We start from the raw sequence: 15795 nt of genomic DNA on the forward strand, positions 1-15795 counted from the left end.
TTGTGTGACTGGTTTCTTTCACTTAGTAAACTGCTTTTGAGGCTCAGCCTCTTAATGGGACCATCACGTCACATTGCAAAGGGGATGCAAAGTCAGGGAGGAATTGTTAGGTTTCTTTTTTCCATAATCTATCACACCATCAAAGTGAAGATACTGGGAACATATTCAGTTACATGCGTGCTCCTGACGTTCGGAAGGGAAGACTGGGCTGGAGGTAAGTGTAGGATAATGAATAAGAGAATCTCTCCAAAGCCTTGACGTTGTCCAAACATTTAAAAATGAATGAAATAAAAAGAAAACAGAAAAGTGAATCAGATGGATCAGTGAGGTAGGTAGAAGGAGATCAAGAAAGTTGTATCCAAGAAATTAAATTTAGCATTGAAATGCACCAGAATGCACATGTATTGTTTATAGGGTGGATAATGGCCTTTCTTACAATTAAACATCTTTGAAGTTATCTGACCAGTTTGCATTGGTGACTGTTTTCTCTCTAGCCCTAGGCAAAGAGAACAGCAGTAGTTTATGCGAATACCAAAATTCTTTCTGTAGTAAGCTCATTAAAAGATCTAAATTTCCATTAATGTCCAGGGAAACGAGGCCAGAAATCGTCTGCAATGCTAATAGGAGCTGTGAATTTAAATTTTCATTGAAGTAATAAGGCCAGGTGTTTTAAACACTGGCAAAACTTGGTGGTGAGGGCAACTGAAAGGCATTTGCTTTAGAACCATGTCGAAACGTGTAATACTTATTAAACATCTTCTTGTGTATAAAATCGTTCTGGGTCCTCACAGATATGCAAAGTTGAGTGAAGCACTTGATCTTGTTTTTCAGATGAGTTGTCATTTAAATAAGACACCATAGCTGAGATAATACATTTTATAAAATGCTAATGGGAAGGAAAAAGCGATATTGTTCACACAGAGACAGGTCTGTGAAAAGCATGGAAAGATGTACTTAGCAACAGAGAATAAGAGAGAAGCCATAGGAAAGAAAAGAATAAGCAATGGGGGGCCAGAGCAAAATCCCTACCAATTAGTAGTGTATGTAAACAAATCTCTTAGTCTAGTAAAAACCTCAGCTGCTGTTTATGGCTTTTATAATGTGCCAAGCACCATTTAAAGTGCATCCATATCAATTTACTTAGTCCTCATAGCAACCAATAAGGTGGGAGCCATTTTTTGTGCCTGTATCACATTCAACCGACCTACCTACTTGTTTTCAGTGCGCTCTGTCAGCACCTCCCCACAAATGCATCCTATGGCGACTCTGTGCTTTTCTACCTTTCAGATTGTCCCTAAAGCTTGAGAAAACCGATTCACTTGCATGCAGATGCATTTGGGGAGCAATCCTCAACCCATGGGGGACAGGAGTCAATGGATAGATACCTTGGCTCTCCTCACTTTGGAGGGATCACTTTGAGATGCATTCTGTGTGGCTTTTTGGGCAATCCCCAGGGTGATGGATGGAGCCGCAGTTGTCCAGCATAGAAACTAGCTCACAGCAGCACCTTTCCTTGCCTTCTTCCCTTCCTGTCTCATTATCCTTCCTTCCTCACTCTGCTCTCTGTAATCCCCTCCCTATAAACTCACTGCCTCCAGATCCATGTCTCAGGCACTTTTTGTGGAGAACCCAAACTAAGACAGGAACAAATTATTCCATACTTTTTTTATATGTATTTTATTTTACTTAAGAATATATACACACACTTCAGACAGGACAAAGTCTAGATTTAACCCTGATCTTCCAGGTTAAGTAATACTGAATCTCTTAGAATTAAGGTTTTCATTATTTAATTGTTATAGATAAATAAAATATTTATAGAGTCAACTATGGAATTCTGTGATTCTAAAGTATAATTTCTTATGCAGAAAAGCAGGAAAGAAATATTTTTTATAAGAATTTAAGACCTAGAACACTGGATATTCTGGGCAAGAAAAATTCTCTTACCCTTATAGTTTAATCTCTGAATGTTTTATTTCAATAGACAATGCATGGAAAAACCCTATTTTTCAGTATTTTCTAAAAAGTGTTCATTGTGTTCTCTGGCTCTTGGTTAAGGTCCTTCCTCCCAGGTTTATGGGGACTTAGATGACAATTACAGCCCACATTTGGATCGCGTTCTCCTGGTTAGCACGCTTGTGCACACGCGATTCCATTACCTGCTGGAACTGCATTCCGTGAGCTATCTGGCGTCAGTTTACAGATGAGGAAACTTACTGCATTGAGAGCATCCTGCCCAGGCCGATGTACGTGGCATGGGGCAGAACCAGGTAATGAATCCACATCTTCTTGTATCCCAGGCATTACATGAAAAATTAACCTGCATGTGCATATACAGAATAAATCATTATCAACAAATGGGGAAATATTCTTGTGTATTTCCTCAGCATCACCATTTATGAAGTCTTTGACTACAGTCCGTGCTGAGGAAAGTAGTAAAGAATGAACTCTCCGTGTGGAAAGGAAGTTGTTTAAATGCATTTATCAATAGCTGCTTCCAATTAGTTGGCATCTTTTATTCTCTGCATTTCCAGAACACATGTGGATGCAAGGGGAAGACTGATTCTAATAAAAGTCATAGAAAAGAATCATAGCGAAGTACCGAGGAATCCAGTTAAAGACCCCGACAGCCATAGGCAATCGTTCAGCTCCTCCACTTACATCTTCAGTCTCTGGGTCCTCAGTTTGTTTATTTTTAAGGTGGTATTGATAATCTAGTGCCAAATAAGAATATAAACAAACTTACATTTAAACCGTGAAACAGTCAAATCATAAATGGCTGTATGGACACCTTTTGCTAATTTCAAGCTGCTGGCTCTCAGCTCACGTGAAATGGGGAAGATAAGAACCTGTGTAGGAGTAGTGAGCCATTTGCCCTTTCTTAAAAGTCAGGGAAACCTTTTTTTTTTAATTAGTCTTTTCTGTGGTGTTTGCAGAGGGTAGGGGTTTTCTACAGTCTTCATCTCTTCATCCGACTGAGGAGCAATAAATTCTTTCAATCTGCAAGACATTTCCCGGTGGTCTTAAGAGGCCAACATTACCTAATTCTTCTCCTGATCTACGATGTCCCAAGCTCTGTTCTGTTCTGTGGCTATCATGACCTCTTCTTCTCTACAGGTTGTTGATACTTTGATTTTTTTGTTCTAAAAAAAAAAAGCATGACGAAATTTACCATGTTAATTCTAAGTTGACAGTTTGGTACTATTATGTATATTCACGTTATTGTGCAACTATTATCACCATCCATTCTCATGACTATTTCCTTTCTTTAAAACTGACACTCTATACTTATGAAACAATAGCCACCATTCTGCCCTCCCAACAGCCCCCGGCACCAACTCTTCTACTTTCTGTCCCTTTGTATTTGACTTTTCTGAGGACCTCAACCATTATCACCATCCATTCCCATGATATATTTTTTTAAACTGACACTCTGTGCTATTACACAAAGTAAAGCATAGGGAATATAGTAAGTAATATTTTAATAACTGTGTGTGGTGTCAGACAGGCACTAGACTTATGGGGGTGATCACTTCCTGAGGTATATAAATATCTAATCACTCTATTGTTCATTTAAGTATAGTATACTATAGCTTGTCAACTGTAATTGAAAAATAAATTTACAAAACAATAACTTCCCACTACTCCCTCCTAATGCCCCTGACAACCACCATTCTGCTTTGTTCGTGCATTTGACTCCTCTGAGCACCTTATGTAGGTGGAGTCACATAGTATTTGTCCTTTTGTGACTCGATTGTTTCATTTAGTATTATGTCCTCATGATTCATTTAAATTGTAGCATGTAACAGAATTTCCTTCTTTTTTGAAGGCTGAATAGTATTCCATTGTATGTATACACTACATTTTGTTTATTCATCAATCCATTGATGAACACTGGGATTATTAAACCTCTTGGCTATTGTGAATAGAGCTGCTCTGAACATGGGTGAATAATTTTTTTGATATCCTGCTTTTAATTTTTTTTTTTTTTTATATTTAGTGGTCACTTTATTTTATTTTTTTTAATATATTTATTGATTATGCTATTACAGTTGTCCCATTCCCCCCCCACTCCACTCCATCCTGCCCACCCCCCTCCCTCCCACGTTCCCCCCCCATAGTTCATGTCCATGGGTCATACTTATAAGTTCTTTGGCTTCTACATTTCCTACACTATTTTTACCCTCCCCCTGTCTATTTTCCACCTATCATCTATGCTACTTATTCTCTGTACCTTTACCCCCCTCTCCCTCTCCCACTCCCTTATTGACAACCCTCATGTTCTAGTTGTTTGCCTAGTTTGCTCTCGTTTTTGTTTTATGTGTGGTCGTTAATAACTGTGAGTTTGCTGTCATTTTTACTGTTCCTATTTTTGATCTTCTTTTTCTTAGGTAACTCCCTTTAACATTTCATATAATAAGGGCTTGGTGATGATGAGCCTCTTCAACTTGACCGTATCTGAGAAGCACTTTATCCTCCCTTCCATTCTAAATGATAGCTTTGCTGGATACAGTAATCTTGGATGTAGGTCCTTGCGTTTAATCTTGGGTAATGTAATTATGGTGTGCCTTGTTGTGTTCCTCCTTGGGTCCAGCTTCTTTGGGACTCTCTGAGCTTCCTGGACTTCCCGGAAGTCTATTTCCTTTGCCAGATAGGGGAAGTTCTCCATTATTTGTTCAAATAAGTTTTCAATTTTTTGTTCTTCCTCTTCTCCTTCTGGCACCCCTGTAATTCGGATGTTGGAACGTTTCAAGGTGTCCTGGAGGTTCCTAAGCCTCTCCTCATTTTTCCAAGTTCTTGTTTCTTCATTCTTTTCTGGTTGGATGTTTGTTTCTTCCTTCTGGTCCATACCATTGATTTGAGTCCCAGTTTCCTTCTCATCACTATTGGTTCCCTGTACATTTTCCTTTGTTTCTCTTAGCATAGGCTTCATTTTTTCATCTGTTTTTCGAATAGATTCAACCAAGTCTGTGAGCATATTGATAACCAGTGCTTTGAACTGTGCATCCGATAGGTTGGCTATCTCTTCGTCGCTTAGTTGTATTTTTTCTGGAGCTTTGAAGGGTTCTGTCATTTGGGCCATTTTTTTTTTGTTTGTTTGTCTTGGCGCCTCTGTTACTTTAAGGGGCGGAGCCTCAGGTGTTCACCGGGGTGGGGTAATGCTGGTCACAGCGCTGTGACGCTGTACGTGGGGGAGGGGCCGAGAGGGAGCAATGGCGCCCGCTTCACTCTCCTCCGGATTTCAGTCTTTCACTCCGCTACCCACAATCAAACTGGGCCCCTCTGGTGCTGGTTCCCGAGTAAGTGGGCCTGTGCGCACTCTAGGCCCCTGTGGGTCTCTCCAACAACCTCTCCTGTGAGGCTGGGAGTCTCTCCTGCCGCCCCAACCCCCAGGGGCGCTTTCAATCAGAGGTTTGAGGCTTTATTTCCCTGAGCTGGAGCCCTTGGTTGCGCAGTGGTCTGCTTCTCTGCCCGCCGTTCGTCCGGTTTATCTGTGGGCGAATGTGTTGCCGCAAGGTGCTACCTGCCACTCTGCCTGCCCCACTCTCCGCCACTCTGAGTCCGGCCCTCTGGGTTTATCTGTGCAAATGTGGGACTGCAGGGTCTGCTAGTGCTCGGACTGCCTGCGCCATTTGTCCCACACTCCGCCAGTCTCAGTCCCGCCACAGCCACGCGAGTCCTCTCCACCCCAGTGCCGTCTCCGCCCCTCCTACCAGTCTGGATGAATGATTATTTTCTGTTTCCTTGGTGTTGGTCCCCCTTGCCGTTCGATTCTCTGTCAGTTCTGGTTGTGCGAGGAGGCGCAGTGTGTCTACCTACGCCGCCATCTTGGTTCTCCGCTTTCAATTTTTTTTTTGGCATGAAGTGGAATTGATAGATCATACAGTAGTTCTATTTTAAATTTTTTGAGAAAATTCCATACATTTTTCCCATGCCAGTTGCACCATAATTTTTATTCTGACCAAATTTTTATTCTTTATACACAAGAGTTGCAATTTCTTTGCATCCTCACCAACACTTGTTATTTCCTGGCTCTTAGCATACTTTTTATAGTAGCTAATAATAGGTGTGAGGTGTATTTCATTGAAGTTTTGATTTGCATTTCCCTAATGATTAGTAATATTGAGCATCTTTTCATATGCTTGTTGGCCATTTGCATATCATCTTTGGAGAAATGTTTATTCGAGTCCTTTGTTCACTTTTAAGAATATGGAATACTTCAGGAATTTATGTCATCCTTACACAGGAGCTGTGTTCATTTTCTCTGTACCTTTCCAATTTTAGTATATGTTCTACCAAAGCAGGCACATATAGTTGTTGTTTCTTAATGAGAATTTTCAATGTTTTATTAACATGTTTTCCTCTTCTCAATAAACCATCCCCCACTATGCACCTACACCCAATGTTTTTGTCCTTAAAAAACATAGAAGGGGATGTGTATTTATTCTTAAAACTTCTTATTTGCACCTCTCAGGTCATCTGCTCTTTACATTGCGTGATCACTGGTAGTCTTTGTGATTTTCGGTTTTGGGTTTGTTTTGTGTTTGCTCACATTCCTAGATTTGTGGGAGAGAATACTTGTAAGGTCTGGTTTGACTCTGCCACCTTAAACGACCCGATCAAGGTGGAGATGAGTAAGGAGCAATATTTCAACCTCGCCTCTAAAGGGGACATAAATCTTGCTCTTCTTTTAAAATTTTAATCAGAAGTTCTTAATTTTCTCACCATTGATGTTCAAATCATTTATGTTTGCACTGCAACCAACATAAATCATTAACACAAAAGAATAGTAAACAACCTTTAATCAATATCACTTCCTTCTACGCGACCCTGTGAGAACGCAGGAGTGCAATCTGTCATCGATCCCAAGTCTCACAAACATTTAGTCAGGCCCTTGTCTCTTTCCAGCACTTACCTTGCTCCGGCGACACTGGCCTTCCTTAGGTCTTTCGGACAAATCACGTTCATTTCCTGCACTAAAACTTTGCACATCTTGTTCTTTTCATCCTTACATCATTTTTATTGAGGTCTTAGCTTAATACCCTCTCCTTGGAGGGGCCCTCCTGACCCCTCACCCAGTGGTGCTGCCTCCTGACAGTTACTTTCGATCACTGCACCCACTTGATTTTCTTCACAGCACAAATCCCTTCTGAAATTATGGCATTAATTATTTTCCTGTGTGTTTGTTTCTCGTCAGCCACCATCACCCACCATTCAAATATATGTCCCGTGACTGCCAAGGCCTGTTTCTTTGGCTGACCTCTACATCCTCAGTGCCCGAAACAGTGCCTATTCATAGCACTATTTAATAAGTTCTCATATACGTTGAATGAATACACAGTGACGGTGTCAATCAAGGGTCAGCAAACTCTTTCTGGACAAGGCCATATGGTCCCTGTTGCAACTGCTGAACTCTTCCACCGTAATGCAAAAGCAATCAAAGACAATATAAAAGCAAATTAGCATGACTGTGCTGCACAACTATTTTATTTACAGAAACAGAAGTTGGGCTGGATTTGGCCTGTGAACCGTGGTGTGCTAACTGCTGGAGTAGATCATTTGTTAACAATTTGGGTGTCAGGGCACACCAGGATGCTGATTCACATGCTGCTATTTGCCAGAAAATGTGTTAGTAATAATAAAGAGCCAAAGACAACACTGGATTTACTTCAAATATAGAGACAATAATTAAGATACAGATTAAGAGAACATTCCATATTTTCTATATATAATTAGGACTCTTGTTCCCTCAGAGGCTTCAGTGGGAAGAGAAATTTTGGCATTGAATATATGTACCAAGACATATACTTTTGTTAGCAGTCAGGAAATGGATGGTCGTTGAACGCACGGGAACATGTGAAATAAGGCTCAGTGGCTATGAGGGACGAGAAGAGGAGAGAGTCTCAGGAATTCTCAGCTGTGCCTGGCTAAGTGCATCTTCTTCTTTAACAGACGTACCACACTGGTAGTCATAGAGCTGCACTTGATTAAGCATGGCATTTGCCAATATATTTTTTTGATATTATATTGGATAAAATGAGCTGCTCACTTTGACAGCATATGGTGTTAATACCTGATTTTATGAACGTAGATAATAGGTATTGACACAAGAGCAAACCAACGTGAAGGAGGATGACTGAAAGCATCGCAGTAGCCTCTCCCCTCAGCTGTATCCCCATTGGTAGATCTGTCAGGACAGGCAAATTGATGCTTTTGACGTGAAACTGAAAGAAATGGGATGAATGAGGGAATATATATGCTAAGATGGAGTAAAGGTTAGATCTTATCTTACCAGAAGAATTTTTTAAAAAGTAAATCTAGCTTTTCATTTAAAAACTGATAAAAAGGAAGATAAAAAAGAAGGAAGAGAGAACTGAAGAACATGTGGAACTGACATGTCAATATTAAGACGAGAGACATCCGCTCAAATGTTTATAGAACCTCATTAAATGTAGATGGACCAAATCTTCCAATTAAAAGGCAGAGGACTTCAGAATAAAATAAAAACCAAGACCAAAACCCTGTGCTGTCTCTGTGATGGGATCAAAACAAACAAACAAACAAAAGATGTGGTTTGCACACAACAGTGCTAAGAAAATGTATCAAAGTAGACTTTAGGACAAGGGTTGTTATCTAAAATAAAGTGGGCATTTTATAGTGATGAAAACAACACTTCGCCAGGAGGATGCGCTAATATTAAACATAAACATACCTAATAGGAGAGTTTCAATAGGCATATAGCAAAAAATGGTCAGTTCAAAGAGAGAAATAGAAAAATCTGCAATTAGTCTTGTTGATTTTCACTTTTCTCTTTCAATCATTAGCAGAACAACTAGGCGAACAATTCGGTAAATATATATTAGCCTTAAACAACAGTCAGCTTAAACTAGTTGGTATTTAGAGAATTTTCTTCTTAAGGATCGAAAGCCACAAGCTTTTGGAGGAAAGGCAGCAAACCTCCAAGAGGTTCTTCCACATTTCTGACTTTGAGAAATGTGTATCAGCAATGGCTTTGGGGATATATATCCTCTCAGGGGCCTGGGCTCCTTTTGTGGCCCACTTCCTGCCGAGGCCTATGTTCAGACTTACTTAAAAAAAAATAGAAGTTTTAGATGAGGCTAGTGTTCTCTGGCAACTTAATTTCTTCAAAACCTTATTAATTTTATGATTTGTGTACTTCTAGTCAGTTTCATGTGTGGGTAGCCACGTAAAAAGTTCTATTTGAAACCATTCTCTGGCACGCACATGTCCTTGTTTCCTGGTTTCTTCTTGTATCTCCACAAAACTTGACTACCTCGAGTGAATGAGGCCTACAGAGGAAACATTCCAAACCTGATGACTTTATTGAGATTTTTCATCACGTCTTTGTGGGGAAAAAAAGAAACACTTAAAAAGTTTCATCTGATATTTAGGATGTAGAATCTGTCAATTTTTCCAATATCGCAGGCCTATATAGGTGGTCTCTCTTTATCCTTATATTTCTGCTCCTACACTGTCTCATTTCGTAGTTGCTAAACAGACACAATGACAATCAACACGTATTAAAATGACCTTTTCCAACCTCTTTCTCCAGCTTAGTATCATTTGTTCAGTCTTACACATTACTGCAGACAAGAGGTTTAGCAAATATTTTGCATTTGAATGACATGGATGAAGAGCTACGGAGATGGTTGTATGCGTTGTCTTGTCCTCTTCCATTCAGTCATTGGGCCAGTGGAACATTTTTTGCAATGTGATTCCGGTTCCGGTATTAACTTCCGTGTTCATAACAATAAGTCAGGCTGGCTGCTGAAACAATACAGGATCTCAGTGGCTTTAAATAATTAGGCTACTTGGTGTCCATGCATGTGTGTGCGTGCACCGGCCCACAGACGTAGCAGGGAAGGAGGATGTAGCAGGAAGGAGAGGGAGAAGGAGAACTGATGCTCCAACCTGTGTCTTTAGAAAGATGGATTTTAGAGGGCTGATCAGAGGTAAAAACTGGATCCAACTGCTGCTTGAACTCTGAACTGCTGCTGCCAGCTTGAAGAGCCATTGCCGATGTGCCATATCCCCACCAAGAAGGAGCTGATCACTGCGTCTTTTGTCTCCTGCCCTTCCAGGCACAAGCAGCAGGAAGCCAGCTTACATGAGAAACGTAACTGTAGATTCCCAGCCCCAGCATTAGAGATAACTCTAGAGGAGGGGTGGATTTTGAGTTGAGCAACAATAGTTTATTAAGAGGTGCAATGTTGTCTGACCTATTAATTGTACAGGTATGCTTGCATCTTACCCCAGTTCTGGTAACTGAGAACTGATAATATCAACTCATAAAATTATACACAGCATTGTAATTGAAAGATTAGTGATTTCTCAAATAAAATTTCATGAGTCCGGTCTCTAACTGGTAACGCGATTAAGACTCTGGTTACACTGGGAGGAAGTTGTTGCATTGCTTTTGCCAACACACACTGTACCCAGCCCTATCTACAACCACTGGGGTAGATTTCACAATGGGGGCCCTGATTCTGTCATTTTTTCCCCACTGAAAACCCTTGGCTTGGAAAACCGAACACATGTAATTAATCATCTCATTCAAAGTAACATCTTCCATTGTTTGACTTGAAATCTGCTCATCTGAGGAGTTGGTTTTGTCCAAATGTCCAGCTTCTAGTTCTCTCTCAACAATGGAGTTGCTGAGGGAAGTTCCACATCCAAAAATAATTATATTTTCCAACTATTGCCAAAGTTGATGAGTCCTTAACAGTGTTCCTTTATTCATTGCTTTAAAAACAACTAGTTTCAAATAACAGTGTTATTAGGTTACATAACTGTGTGGGTTAGGAATCTGGGCAGGGCTCAGATGAACAGTTCTTCTGCTCATGTGTTATCAACGTGAGTCACTCAGTGCTCTTAGCTGAGAGTTGGGTTTGTCTGGAGGGTCCACGATAGCTTCATTCATATGGCTGCCATCCTCTAGGCTGATCTCAGGGGGACCCTCTCCCTATCAGTGCAGTTACAGGGATTCTATATTATCTCTCAGCTAATGGGGGCATTTTACATGGTGGCTCAGGTCTCAAAGAAACGAAGACGCAAACCATCAGTCTTAAAGGCTAGACTCAGAAATGATAGTCATTTCTCCCATAAGCAATGCAAAGGAAATATATTCTCCAAGTTGCCTATATCATTCATAGGAGATAATTTTTTAAAGGAGACATCTTTCCACATATAGGCAGGCAGAATTAATTAGATTAGCATATGCTAATGAACTGACTAATTAGGCTTTCTTGAGTATGTCAGCATTCTCAGAAACAGAAAACAAGCAGAAACTGGGCTTGGAAGCATAAAAGTCTGCTTTCCTGGTGATTTTGTTTCAAACAGGAGGAAAAATAAGAAACATTGCCCTTGTGCCCAGTGTGTCAAACAGTGGTCTAACAGTGCATGTTAATTCGGAGACTGAGAAGTTGAGTCCAGCCATACGTGAAACTCCACATGGGTCCAATCCAGAGGAAAGGGTGTTTAGTTTGGTCCTGTGTTTAAATTTTGTGCCTTTCCCCCAACAATGCAGAGAGTCTGTTCTTTCGACATTAATATATTAATGGTCCAATTTGGGCTACAACATCTGAAGTCTTTTACCTTGTATCTGAAATAGCTGCAACCACTCACCCTTCAGCCTGCAATACCCTTAACTTGTTCCTTGTCTCAGCTCACTAGTCCTTCCTGGTATAGTTCCATCCTTCTTTTAAGGAGCTTATTATTATCATTATCATTATTTTGCTGTAGTAAGGGGTGGAAAGGAAGTCTTCATTATGTAAAATGTGATATATAAATCTATGGGGAGTGCTTCTAAAAGTAGAACGTCTGCCAAGTTCTCTAGCAACTTTACCAGTATGCAATTAAGTACTCATTTAAACTATAGTTTTTGTTTGTGTGAAGGGAGAGTGTGGAACTCAGAAATAGAAGTTGTTGTAGGGTAGTTTTTCTTTCTGTATTTTCAAATTATATGTTAGACTCTGGTTTTGACAGCTGTGACTTTTAAAGGAACAAAACTTGATTTTCGGTTCTAGTAATATGGTGGCCTAGATGACCAAAAAACCCTCTTGGTGCAGGATACATAAATGTCCTAGATAAAGTATAAGATCGAGTGTGAAGTAAGGCAATCTTCAGAGGCTAGAGACCGAGAATAAAAGCAAGTTTAGAACAATACTTAGAATTGATTATGGCATAGTTTCCGAAGCATCTGAGTATCTCTGATGACTTAGAGCTAAATATTTAAGTCTGCGCTTTTGTGGTAGACTGGAGAGAAGGCCTGAGACCTGTGCAGTGCAGGTGGGGGTGATCCAAGACCCCAGTACCAAGTCTGCATTTAGGAAGTCAACACAAACAGTAAACTGAAGGAAAAATAACGCAGAGGGAGATGGGCAAGACAGCTGTGCGTCTCATCCTTGACTTTGAATAGCAGACAAAGAAAAATATAAATGCATAAATTATGTATACATGTTTGTATGTGTACATATATATATACTCAATTACTTTGAGAATTGCTTTAAAAAACCTGATCCTGTATAAATTACAGACAAATTGTTTTATCTGTTCGATTAAAACTCTCTCTTGGTTTATGGTCATTCCACATGGCTGAAATGCCTCCACGTTGAGAGTAGAGCAATAGAGATACTCTCTGGTGAAACATAATATGAACCCCAGGAGTCAAAGATATTTTACAGATAGTGTTTCAGAAAGTATGAACTGCGGGGTCATTTATGGTTCCATGTAAATTGTTTAAGTATTTGTTCTATATGTGCGAAATGTGTCATTGGTGTTTTAACAGGGATTGTGTTGAGTGTATAGATTGCTTCAGGTAGTGTGGACATTTTAATTATGTTGATTCTTCCAATCCATGAACACAGTACACACTTCCATATATCTGTGTCTGCATTCATTTCTTTCTTCAGTGTTCTGTAGTTTTCTGAGTACAGGACTTTTTCCTCCTTGGTTAAGTTTATTCCTAGGTACTTTATTTTTCTTCTTGCTATATAGTAAATGGGATTTTTTTCCTAGTTTCTGTTTCTGATTTTTCATTGTTAGTGTATCAAAATGCCTTCGATTTCTGAGTGTTGACTTTGTACCCTGCTGTTTTGCCAAATTCATTTATTAGATTGAGCTGTTTTTTGGTGGAGCCTATGAAGTTTTCTATGTACACTCTCATGTCACCTGCAAACAATGATAATTTTACTTCCTAATGAACAAAACAAACAATTGAGCAAAATAGAACTGGAAACATGGAAATAAAGAACAAACTGACTGTGAACAGAGGGGAGGGGAGAGAGGGATAACAGGGGAAAGAAGAGGAAAGAAGAGGAAGAGTCTAGTCGAGGAACATGAATAAGGGACCCATAGATATGGACAACAGGGTGGGGACTGTGGGAACAGAGGGGGTGCAGTGGGCAGAGTGGGGGAGAGCAACCATGGAAACACTGGGACAACTGTAATTGAACAACAATCAAAAAAACTGTGAACATCACAGTGGCAACAACAAAAAAAGAATAGATTTAAAAAATCCAATATAAAAGAAAGACACTATGAATAGAGGTTATGGTGAAAGTTAAAACAAAATAAAACAGTTTGATCAGATACATTAAGACAGTAGAGCTTGAATTTATCAGATATAAATTTTGTATTTAAGCATATTAATATGACTATTTAAAGATTATATGTATGAAGAAGGAATAAGTAACTATCAAATTAACAGATGTATTTGTAAGACCTATTTTCCCCTCTATTTCCTTTACATAATAACCATATTTTTAAGTGGCCTGGGTATATTATTAGTTCTTTCTTTCAATCATAGATATTTATTTTATTTCCTTCAGATATATCTAGTAATTTTTAATTTAATGCCAAACATTGTAATGAAAGAGGCATAGAGGCTATATAGATTGCTGTATTCAGTGAAAGTCCTCTTTACTTTTGTTAGGAAAGAGTAAGAAAATGGTGGGTTGTCATTTAAAACTCAGGGAGTATGAATGAATGTATGTATGTATGTATGTATGTATTTTTGTCTCACCTCAGATGAACCCAACAAGGATTTTGATGGTCAGTCTTAGTGGCCTGGGGGACAGGGGGGGCGGGTGGAAACTGCAGGAAGCATTTGCTCTGCCATTTAGACTTTTCCACTCAGGTCTCAGTCTCCTCCTAACCCATGTAGCTTTAATTTATAGAAAAGTCTTGAGAGAAAACAGAAATTGTATCTGATCCAGGACTTCTGCCCTGTAGGTCTTTGCTTCCTAACAAGGTTTTGACTTAAATCTCTAGCTTCCCAAGCCACCAGAGCACCCAGGAAATATCTTGTAGGAAAAAAATGATGATGGTTTTTCTTCCCTCAAGTTTTTAATTTGTTTTGTCAGCACCGGTGACTGAATCCTTTGCCTATTTCTGTTACCTCTAGCAGTGCTGATCTGCCTGCGAGGGATACTCAACTTGCATTGAGATCAGAAAGTTCTACCGCCACCCCTGCCCCCACCCCCACAATTTAAAGGCTGTAGATTTTTAACTTGAATCAGAGATGTTCTCTCCAGAATTTTAATTTCTAACGATCGTTGCTCCAATAGCTCTGTCATACCTTTAAATTATGAGATTTATACATTTTCTAGTTGTTGCTATTACTGTCCTGCCATGAACTTCTACCTCTTACCTGTAATGCCCACCCGTCCCTGATGACTAATGATGTTGAGGACATGTCCATAGGTTTATTGGCCATTCAGACACCCTCCTTCATTTGTCTTGACTAGTTTTTCATTGTTTCTTATAACTTTTCTTGTTGATTAATGGGTTATTTTTTATATACTGAATAATTCTTTTGATGTCTATGTATGTTGCAAGTAACTTCTCCTGGTCTAAAGGCTAGCTAACTGTTTGCTCCGTTCATTGATAAACAGAAGTTTATAACTACAATTTAATTAGCCTTATATAATTATATTTTTGATATAATTATAGTTCAAATTTATAAATAGTTTTTGTTGTAGCCAGTGATATTTGATATATCTTTTCTTATTCCATAATCATTAATATGTTTTTTATTGTTGTTCAATTACAGTTGTCCCCATCCCCCCCATTATTCTCCCCTGCCCTACCCACCCCCCCAACCTCCCACATGCAATCCTCACCTCCTGCCCCATTGTCTTTGTCCAGGGTCATTTCTACGTGTTCCTTGTTGAGCCTTCCCCTTCTTTCCCCCGTTACCCGCCTCCTCCCTCCCCCTGGTCACTGTCGGTTTGTTCTTTATTACTGTCAGGTTCTCACTTGTTTATTTTGTTGATGAGGTTACCCTTATAGTGAGATCATATGGTATTTGTCTTATTTCACATAGCATAATGCTAGTATATTCTTTGATGGTAAACTTCTTGGAAGTTTATTGGTTTTTTCTTACATGTGGGTTAAAAAAATAGCCAGTGATTATTGTTACATGGGGTGATGTAGTTATGTTACATTGGTTTTCGATTGGCATATCCAAATGACCAACACAACTTGGTGAAAGACTGTCTTTTCCTACTGTTCTAGTCATCAACGATATCATAAATCAAAAGTTAATATGTTACCAAGTTCTATTCTGCCTCATTTGTCACCTTAATTACTATAAATTTATTATGAATTTTAATAGATGACATAATTAAGTCTTATAACTTAGTTTATCCTCAATACTGTCATAGCTTGTCATAGCTCATTTCTGTTTGTAGATGGGTTGAAGTATTATCTCATCAAGAAATAGTCTATTTATGTTCCCCTTAAATCTGGGGTGGTCTTGTAACTTGCATGGCC

At 39.3% G+C, this 15795-nt stretch overlaps 1 non-coding gene across 1 annotated transcript; it reads right to left on the reverse strand.

The window, feature by feature from the left end:
• Window positions 1–6204: 6204 nt before the first annotated feature.
• LOC112310015 (U6 spliceosomal RNA) lies at window positions 6205–6309 on the reverse strand. Its single transcript, XR_002975334.1, has one exon. It is a non-coding gene; the product is annotated as a U6 spliceosomal RNA (small nuclear RNA).
• Window positions 6310–15795: the final 9486 nt, after the last annotated feature.

Source organism: Desmodus rotundus, chromosome 8 (assembly GCF_022682495.2).
Source record: "Desmodus rotundus isolate HL8 chromosome 8, HLdesRot8A.1, whole genome shotgun sequence".
NCBI lineage: Eukaryota > Metazoa > Chordata > Mammalia > Chiroptera > Phyllostomidae > Desmodus > Desmodus rotundus.